Raw genomic sequence first — 11,381 nt, forward strand, 5'->3', positions numbered from 1 at the left:
CCTTCAGGTCTGTTAATATTTCTTTCATATATTTAGGTGCTCCTCTACTAGTTGCATAAATATATACAAGTGTTATGTCTTCTTATTTATCATTATATAATGACCTGCTTTATCTCTTATAAAATTTTTGGCTTAATGTCCATTTGTCTTGTATAAGTTCAACTACTCTTGTTTTCTTTTGGTGTTTATTTGCCTGGAATATCTTTTCCATGTCTTCACTTTCAGTCTGTGTATGTTTAAAGCTAAAGTAAGTCTCTTATAGGCAACATATAGTTACATCTTTTCTTTCTATTTTCTTTCTTTCTTTCTTTCTTTCTTTCTTTCTTTCTTTTTTTCTTTCCTTCCTTCTGCCACTCTATGTTTTTTAACTGGAGAATTTTTTTCCATTTATACTAAAAGGGATTATTGATAGGTATGGAATTACTACTGCCATTTTGTTAATTATTTTCTGGATGTTTTGTAATGTCTTTGTTCTTTTCTTCTCTTGATCTCTCTTCTTTTGTAAATGATGATCTTCTGTAGTGATATGCTTAGATTCTTTCTCCTTATCTTCTGTGTAACTACTATATGTTTTTACTTCGTGATTAACATAAGGCCACCTAAAACAGCTTACATTTAAAGTAATCTATTTTAACTTGTTAACAACTTAAATTTTGACACATTTTAAAGTTCTACAATTTTATTCTCACCTCTTGCAACATTTATGTATTTAATGTCACAATTTACATCTTTTAACCTTGTGTATCCATTAACAAATTATTATAGTTAATTTTAATACTCTGACTTTTAGCCATCATAGTAAATTCTCAACTAAACTCAGATATTCCATTTTCTTGCCCTTGATGTATGAAATGGCTCCTGATCTTACTTTTATTAAATCTAGATTTAATCATTTTAGGAAGGTACCAGCGCTAGTCAACTACATGAAATCTTCTCATGTAGTCATGTCTGACCTGGGTATATTATTAGTTTCTCTATTTTGTAGAGTATTATATACACACACATATAAATTTATATACAAAGCATAGTTATATTACCTGAAAGTTTCATTTCAAGTTATGCTATAGAACAAAATTTAGTAACAAAAAGCAACTTCTAGGTCTTGTAAATTTTGAGCCATTGGTCTCAAGCATACTGCTTTTCAATCACTTTTATTTTTTTTAACATTAATGACATAAAATATGTGTAGATATATGCATTTATAAAATATAAATAAATCTATATAAGATATAGATTATATATATGTATATATGTATAAAGTGACAATGTGATTATTTAATATACATATTAAGTTGTGAAATGATTACTACAATCCATTTACCGTATCCTCATCTCATATAATTATCATATTTTTGTGAATGTTTAAGATCTCCTATCAGTAAATTTGAAGTATACAGTGCAGTGTTATTTAACTATAGTTACCATGCTGTACGTTACATCCCCAGAATTTATTCATTCATTTGTAAAGTATATTTAGCATATTAGATGTAAGGATCAACCTGTTATGGTATTTTCTTTCATGAACACTGTACCTTGAGCATTGACAACATTTCTTTCTTTATTTCTCTCTTTTTCTCTTCCTTCCTTCCTTTCTTCCTCCCTCCCTCCTTTCCTTCCTTCTTTCCTTCCTTTCTTCCTTCCTCCCTTCCTTCCTTTCCTATTTCCTATCCTCCCTCCCTTCTTTCTTTCTTTCTTTCTTTCTTTCTTTCTTTCTTTCTTTCTTTCTTTCTTTCTTTCTGACTTTCCTTTTTCTTAGATCTTTGGAAACCAACCAAAAGACAACAAGAGTAAACAGTCTTTCCTTAGATATTAAAATGTTATCTATCTATCAGATTGTAGTCATGTCTAGGAACTCTAAGCCTTTAAGAATTTATTTATGTTGGTAATACATATCTCTAATTTTTAAAGTAAAATTATCAGGGAGCAACTTGTCAATATCATTTCCATGTTTAAGGGAAATACCTTGCAGTCACCTTCATTTACAACCTATAAAAATTTTTATCAGTTTGTCATGTGTTTTCCTTGGCATTTGTTTTAAATCTATCATTTTTCTTCTCTTTCCCATGAATAAATAAAAAGATCATTTCTTCCATAATTAAAAAAAATGATTAAGTTAGAAAAATCCTAAAGAACACCCTGATGTGCTCTCATGTTTTGTTTCAAACAGTATGCTAAGGGCTGATAGGCAAACAAGTGTTGGTGTTGTATGTAGAATTAATTATGTATAGGAAAACATGCTATTACCTTTGCATCCAAGAACAATTATACTTAAAGTTAATTCTGTATTCCATATAGTCATATAGATTTCTAACTTCTTCAGTTTTGTAAGTTTGAATCTCCTTTATTTCACAATTTTTATTGAGCATATATTGCATTTTTGCAAATGATCTTTGGGATCTCTTTGATGTATAAAATTATATAATTTCATAATATGTATAAAGTATTTACATTTTATAGTATACAAACTGACTTCTAGTAGGCCATAAACAATTTCACAGATTATTCAAAGTCCTCTATAATCATAATAGTTTAATCATAACAATTCTTCCTTTTAATAGGGCAAATAAATGACATATGTGTAAATAAAGTGATAGTGTAGGTAAATGGCCACAGGCATACTACAATTGCTCAAAATTATAAAAATAAAATAAAATTAAAAAAAAATTTGGACAACAGTCCATTTACTATGAATTAGATGATTCCAGAAATCTCAATAGTTTTTTTCTTTTTAATAAAAAACTACCATTTCTCAATTCTTTAAAAATGGGTTTTGAGGCTATGGTGTTCTTTCAAACATGAAGAACACGCAAAACTCACAAATCAGTCAATTTTATTAGCCACGGATTTTCCTAATGCCTGAACTGCCCTAGGAATTAACCTATTGTCAACATATACACATCAGTGTAATCTAACAGAAATTTTCACCTGAGTTAGTTGATTAGTGCTAGTTAAATTAGTCTATCCATTTCCTTCATGTTGGCAGGTACATTTTCCTATGTGCCATGTGACTGACAGATTTGGCTGATGGAACAATGAGCAATCACTCCTCTTAGCATCTCTTTAGCCTGAGGCATCCTAATTTCCCATCCCTGTGCTTTTTGTAACTTTTCCCTTTTTTGGTCACCTATCATGGCTTCCCAACATTCTCATTATGTTCACTAATAACACCAGGAGAGGCTTGGAATCCTCTGGGTACATTCCCTTTTCTCACAAGAGCACTAATGAGAACTAATGTTCAAGGGAACACACCCTGTTCCTGGAAGGATTAGACAAAAGAGAAAATGGAATGCTTTGTGTTCCAAATCACCACTGATCAGGTGATTCTAGTATTACAGTCCCTGCAACAGAGTTTGGGAAGTAGAAAGCTTAGGTGTAGTACAGTGCCTGACAAATAATAAGCACTCAACAAACACATTGCTAAATCACAGATCAATTAGGTCAATTTGAATATATTGGTGTTCTCTTGAGGAAGACCTCTTCAAAACCAACAATGATTAAACAGTACCTGACACTGAATGACTTTGACTAAAAGGCCAAGGTTCACAGTACATATCCCTTCGGTATTAGGAAGGAGGGATGCTGCAAGAAGCAGCAGTCATCCAAATCTCAATTAGGCTTCTGTGCTTGACTTGCCTTGTGATTGAGAGTTTGGAAACCTCAGTAGAGAAAGAAAAATGGCTTATGTAATTTCCATTGGCCTTCACTACAGCCACATAGGTTGTCATCTAAATCAACTTGCAGTTGGCAGCAGCTGGGACCAGAAGTGGATTGCCTGTATTCAGACCCATGTGTCACATTAGGACAATGAAATTAGAGAACAATATATACCTGTGATTATAACAGTCTTTTGCTTTAATGTAAAGAACACACAACCCTCTATTATGTCCCTGAAAGTATTTACAAATGACTTGAATTGGAACAGATTATTCTTTCTACAAAATGCAATGAATACTATTTCATCTTGTCTTGTACGGTTTTACAACCTTCAAAAGAGTTAATGTCCAATGGTTGGTTGGTTTTATGCTTTTGCTGGCCAACTCATATTTTTTAAGTCTAATAATTTTCAGGAGCAGTTGCTGAAATTTCAGAGCATAAACTATTTTGAGATAGGAAAAGAAAGATAAAGACCAGAAAAGAACTTTGCCAGGGAACATATATTGTCTATTTGACCAGAGACATCCAACCAGTGTGACACAAAAGAAAAATGCTCTATATTAGTGGATTGTTTCAAGACATATATAATCATAATGTCACATCTAACTCCCTTTTGCCTGATCTTGACATGTTAGCAATGTTCCAGTCAATAAGTTATCAAAAGACTATTTCATTACCTGGCATTAGCCTCAGAGATACAGAGCAGCATCCTATATTTTGGGAGGAACATGAGATGGATTGGAAGACATTAATTTGATGGAGAAACATTCATCCAAGTTATTCCACAAAATGGGCAGTCACCATGTCATTACCTGTTGCCTGAAAAAGAGATAAAAAATCTCCAAAATGACCCTTCTTCCACTTCAACAATGTAACTCCCAACAAATTACACTGCTATGAAAAGAATAACTAATTATGCTTCCACTAGGTACTATAAAGTGTCCAATTATGGGTCTAATTAGAAGGGAAGAGCATAAAGTAATGGGTCTTTATTTAGAAATGTTGTTATTCTCAGGACATCTTCTAAAGTGGTTTCTGTGTTTTGTTTTGTATTACATTTATTCTACCTTTCTGCAACTTGCTCAGATTTATCTCAATAGGACAAACATCTGTCACATTTTGCATATTGCTTTAATTTGATTGTCCCTGACCCCTTAGGCAAATATAGACAGGTGGAAAACATACTGGCTATTTCACACAGCATCTGTAGTCACTTTAGCCAGTCTTTTTTATGGCTTATCACAGCATGAGAGGGCTGCAGAAGCCAAGCAGTAGCAGGGAGAGAGTACCGGGTGGAATCGCACCCTCTGTTTGCTTGAGCAACTCTGTACCACTTTTCATTTACAAATGCTGGCTGAGGAGAACAGGCACCTGCTTGCAGGTCTAGTCCTTAAGAAATGGGGGAAAAAAGAGAAAAAGTAAAAAAAAAAAAGAAAAAAAAAAGGACAGGGTATGCCTTTAAATTAAGTCATTATCTTTATTCTGTAACTCCAATGGAGTTTAATAAATGACCACACACGCAAACACACACTCATGTGCACACTCACATGCACATTCATACACATAATGTCTTTAGCAGCAATTTGATGTGATTAATGAGGCTGCTCTGGCACATCTTGAGGATAGCATATTAGTCACAGTTAATGACTCCTGCATAGTCTACTCAAAGAACAATATATCCTTGTTAAATGTCTCTAGCATAGAATGGAGAAAGACCTTAAAATATCCTATGGTCAATGACCCTACCTCCAATTTTGATGAAGGGACACACCCTGAAATAGCCAGGATTGATAGATGATGATGATGATGATGATGATATTTAAGCAAGACACAACAAAACAGGAGTATAGGTTTTCCAAAATGTTTTTCATGACAGTTCTAAGCTATAATCATTATTTAAGTCAAGAAATCTTTTCTTGTAAATGAGTTCTTACTTTAATCCGAGTCAGTTTCCTCTTATGTAGACAACAATAGAAAGGGAGAAAAATTGTTCAGATACCCTCTTATATATACACTTCATATATTTGGAGATGGTTATTAAATCATCTTCCTGCCCCTTTTGCTACCAACTAAAGTTAACTTCTTTAATCTTTCTCGCTAGAATTAATTTCCAGCTTTTAAAATAAGTAGTTTATTATTATTTTAAAATGTTTCTCTGGACACCTCCCCCCACTAATATTTTCAAAGTGTGGGAAGGAGACTACCTCTATCACCTGGGAGATAATCACTTTGGGTGCCTTCAAAAATGAATATTCTTGAGTACCCCCATCTATTCAATCAGAGGATCTTTGGTTGGGCCCAGAATCTGCATTCTTAACATGAATCTTAGGAGATCCTCATGTGCATTGATATTTAAGCACTAGTATTCTAATTTCTCTTCAGTTAAACTATTCCAGATATCTTTTTCTACGAGGCACCAATGACATATGACTTTTAGTAATTTTATTTATTTTTTATTTTTTTTAATGTTTACTTTTGAGAGAGAGACGGAGCGTGAATGGGGAGGGGCAGAGAGAGAGGGAGACACAGATCTGATGCAGGCTCCAGGCTCTGAGTTGTCAGCACAGAGCCTGACACAGGGCTCAAACTCGTCAACCGTGAGACCACGACCTGAGCAGAAGTCGGGCGCTCACCCGACTGACACCCAGGCACCCCAGTAATTTTCTTAATCAAAGAATAAACATGGGCCCCTCCAATCTATTTATAACCCTTCCAGCTTTATCAGTTATCATTCTTCCTTCTGAGAGTCTTTTATCTCTTTGTAGTATGTCTTTCTAAAATGATTGCAAAGTAATTTTTTTAAACTATAATATCAGCTCTCAATCACCACATTTCAGGTTCACATTTGAAGTCAATGTGACTTTGTGTTCCCACCTCAAGCATTGTCAGAAGCTAATGCTTCCTTCCACCAAAGCTTGACTGAATCATATTTTCCCGGAGTTGCTTCCAATAAATACTCTTTAAACATATTGTCAGGTCTACATTAGGATGCAATGTCATTTTCTATTATTAAAAAAAGTATATGCAGAATGAGATTCATCTATTAATGATCTGTCATTGCCAAAAGCAGCATTCATGTTCTGTAAAAAGGACAATATTACTCTAATTTTCTTCTGTGCCTTTCAAAACTAGACATTTTCTTGCAAATCTTACTAAAGGACTTCAAATCTAGATAATAAAATGAATTCTTCACTTTCTGGTACATCACACATTGTTTGTTTTCAGAAATTTAGCCAATGGTCACCACCAAATTTAAATAGCTGCATCACAAAATTTCAAAATATGAAATTTTGTCACAATACTCCACCTCTCCTACTTTCCCCAAAAAATTGAGAGTATTTTTCTTTTAATTTCCATAGGAGGCTGTATATTCAAGAAGACTGAATCAATTTACATTTTGCTGATCCAGTGCTCTTTTCATTGGCTGGTATCTTTGGAGAGGATAGTGTTCTATGTGACCTAGCAATTAATACACTTTTGCTTCTCCCTAGACTACTGTCTTCAAAACTATTTTGCATCAAATCATAGGGTCTCAATTATCTTCTTCAAATTTACTTCTTTATAGTCTTTATATGTAATAAATTGTCCTTTTCATTTTATCATTAAAAGTTAAATCTCTGTCTCATTTTTCTCAAACACAGTTGTGTTAATTTCAACACCTGGCCTTTATTTGTGTTGCTGTCTCTGTTGGAATGTCAACAAATATTTATTGAGCAAAATCATTATGAATATGGCCTTTTGAAGTCAGAAACAAGTAGTATGAGCTCTCATTCTATCACTTCAGATCAGTGTGACCTTGCATTAGTCATTCAAACACTCTAAAATTTACTTTTCTCAATTATAGCTTAGAAATAATGGTGATTATTATGTAAATCACTACTAGATAAGAACATTAAGAGATGTGATATTTTTTCATCATTTGGAAAATTCCTGGTACAAATAAGTGTTGAATAATTTTTAGCTTATTACTGTTAGTTGTAGCAGTTATAGTAGTGGTAATTGTGACCATGTAGTAATGGAAAAGTAATCATAGTAATGCACAAAACAATATGCTAAATGCACATGGGGTTCTTAGGACTTATAAAAAGAATTTGTAGTCTATCCAAAAAGGATTGTTAAAGAAGGATGTTGAGCACTAGAGTGGCTTGGTTGGATTTTTTGTTTTTGCAGATTGTATTGATTTCTTAGGGATGCTGTAACAGATAATTACAAACTGGTTGACTTAAAACAACAGAAATGTATTCTTACAGTTTTGGAGGCTAAAAGCCTGGTGTCAAGATGTCAGCACGCAGGGCCATGGTTTCTCTGAAGGCTCTAGGGAAGGATACTTTCTTGCCTCTATCTTCTGGTGGTTCCTGGAAATCTTTGGTATCCCTTAGCTTGTAGATGCATCCAATTTCTACCTGTGTTGTCTCACTATTGTATAGTACTCTCCCTGTTTTGTTTTGTTTTTCTGTGTCTAATTTTCTCTCTTTTTATGAAGACACCAGTCATTGAATTAGGGCCCATCCTAATTTAGTATACCTTCATATTAACTTATTTCCACCTAAGGTCACATTCACTGGTATTGGAGGTTAGCATTTAAACATATCTTTTTAAAGAACATAATTCAATCCACAACACTTATTAGTATGGTAGCAATTTGGAGAGTTGATTCTAAGAGAATATTTAGAAACAGACGGGATAGTTATACAAGGATTTAGCAGGAGTGCAAATGAACAAGAATGATGGCCTAAACAAGCATTGTGTTAATGGGAAAATAGGGACATAGATTCACTAAATTGAATTCTGGAGGTAGAATCAACAAGAGTTGCCTATTGATAACTATGTTGAAAGAGTGAATGAAACAGAAGTCTGTGAGGATTCATGGTTTCCTTCTTGGGCAAGTGGATGACAGGTGACTGAGAGGGGAGAATGGAGAGTAATTGGTATGTCATGTAACTGAAAGACCTATCATATCTAAGTACCTGTTCTGTGTCTATGAGGTGCTAGGCTGCGGATACAGCAGTAAGTCAGACAGTTATAGGCCTGCTCTCATGGAGCTTATGGCCTTGGCTAGTCACATAGAAGGTGATTTCTGCTTTAGTAGGAATTCCATAAAATTTTACATTCTGCATCACCCATCTACTGCAGTCATCAATGTTTTATCAAATTGCGGCTGCATCTGCTCCCCTGTATGTTGATTCTCTGGCCTGAACACTTTCTGGAGTAAAGATTGTATAATATTTTGATGTGGCAATTTTCTATTTCTCATTTATCTGCCTCTAATTATCTGTCTGAAATTACCTTTTGCACCATCTGATCTTTACTGCCTGCATTTCCCTTCGTTCCTTCTGTCTACATAGATTCTGACCCTACTATGATCCACTCTTCTCAACTATCTTTCTCATCTTTCCTCTCAGCTAGTCATTTTGGAGAAAAATCTGCTTTGGTCAATGCAATGTGTCCAGTCCTTTTCTCCCTACCACGTGCACATCTCAGTGCTCATTGATGCCAGAGCTTCAGTATCTTTGGCTTTAGGGTCTTTCCATAGGCCTATCATTTTTTCAATGTTCTTCATCATACGCTCCCAGGGTTTTCTAGGTTTCAACATTCATTTACTCATTTATCAAACACATATTGAGTTGTTACTTCATTCCTGTCATTGTGTGTGCTCTGGGCAGCCAAAGACCAATGTGAAGTTCTTATTTTCAGGGAATTTAGAATGGAGATATAGATAAACCAACTGACTATTACAAAGGTATGCAATGAATGCCAAAGACTAAGGAGAGCCCACAGGTGAAGTACATATTCTGGGTTGGCCAGTTGATGGGAGACAAATCAGAGAAAGCTTATCAGGACAGGACACAAATAAGGTGATTCATGGAATTCTAGTAGAAGCTACCCATAAAAGTGATGCAATGGGAGGGTGGACATGGGGGAGGGAAATTGATGTTGGGGATAAAAGGGGCAGAAGAATGAAAAGCAGCAAATGTAATGTCAGAATGTTAAGAGAGAACAGGGGTGCCTGGGTGGCTTAGTCACTTAAGCATCAGACGTCAGCTCAGATCATGAGCTCATGGCTCATGAGTTAAAGCCCCACATCAGGCTTGAAAAACTTTAAATTTTTTTTTTTAATTAAAAAAGAATGTAAGAGAGAACATGATAATTCTAAAATTGCAGAAGTATATGCTGAGTGTGCCGTGACAAAGCAAGTGTAGGAGGAGACAGGATTAGGCAGATAAATAGAGGCAAGGTCAAAATTTGTGTGCTTGTGTGTCTTATCCTGACCCGATGCCTTTTAAAAAGGACTCATTGTCAGTAGTATTTCCTGCACTGAATCTAAATCCTGACATTTATGCATTCCTTCATTGTTATCCAACACCACTTACACAATTTCCTTTCCTTTAATATCTGTACACATAATATGACTATAGATGTGTTTTGAAATGTAGATTTATTCCCGGTTATGGGACCCTATAAACGTAATATGCCACACTGAAGAGTCTGGCAGCTTTCTTATAGACAACGATAAAACAAAATGTATTTTGAGTTACAAGAGCTATGTTTTAGAAGGTCAACAAAGTGAGATATTAATTAGTGCAGGTGAAGTTGGAGAGGATAGACTGGTTGAAGGCTTTCTCATGTAGTGACTGAGCACATGGACTCTGTGGGCAGACTTTGTAGATTTGCATTGATACTCACATACTACAGATATGATCACTTCTCTGTGCCTCAAAAGGAGCTATAATGATACTATTTTGAAATATAGTTGTGAGGATTAAATAAATTGATACAAGTAAAACACTTGTTATGATACTAGACATTGTATAAGTATCCTTTATTATGTTACCAGAATAACCCATAATGATAAAGATCCATGGTGATAAAGTAGTGATTCAAGCTGCATTTATGTAGTCACAGTCCATGTAATTTATACCTGGTGAATTAAAGTAGCTATTAGCTTTATATTTGTATTGGTTTCTTAGGGCTGCCATAACAAAGTACCAAATACTAGGTAGCTTAGAACAATGAAAAAATGGATTCTCTCTGTTCTGGAAGCTGAGATTCTGAAATCAACATTTGCAAGATCATGTTCCCTCTGAAATCTGTAGGGGAAGGATCCTTGTTTGCTTCTTTCAGCTTTTGCCCCAGATATTTCTTGGCTTCTTGGAAGCACAACTCCAATATTCACTTGATATTTTCCCTATTTCTCCTTGCATTGTTTTCCCTCCGTACATATCAGTCCAAATCCACGCCCCTTTTAAATAATGACACCTGTTGTATCTAATCAGGGTCCACTCAAATAAATTCATCTTAACTTAATTACACCTATGAAGATTCTGTTTCCAACTAAGTTCACATTCTGAGGTACTAAACATTAGGCTTCAAGATATATTTTTTTGGTAGGGGACACATTTCATAATTCAACCCCTCAACATCACTTCTGCAATTATTGTAAAATATTAATATTTCTAACATTTTTTTCAGTAAGGCTGAGTTTTAGTAAATAAACAGCATTGTCACTAACCAAAATTAGTGCATGGTTTTATTAAATGTGGGCTTTATTTTCCATATTAGGTCATCTACCTTGACTTAATAAACAGCACAAGATATTTTTAAATGCAGAAGTAGTGAAGAAAATTAATGAACTTATTTTATTTTCTCCTGTCAAGAAAGAACAGAAATTTAATTTGTGATCCATTATTTACATATCTGTGAAACCAGAATACAGCTATAGGATTTTA

This window comes from Panthera leo, chromosome C2, assembly GCF_018350215.1.
Source record: "Panthera leo isolate Ple1 chromosome C2, P.leo_Ple1_pat1.1, whole genome shotgun sequence".
Lineage (NCBI taxonomy): Eukaryota > Metazoa > Chordata > Mammalia > Carnivora > Felidae > Panthera > Panthera leo.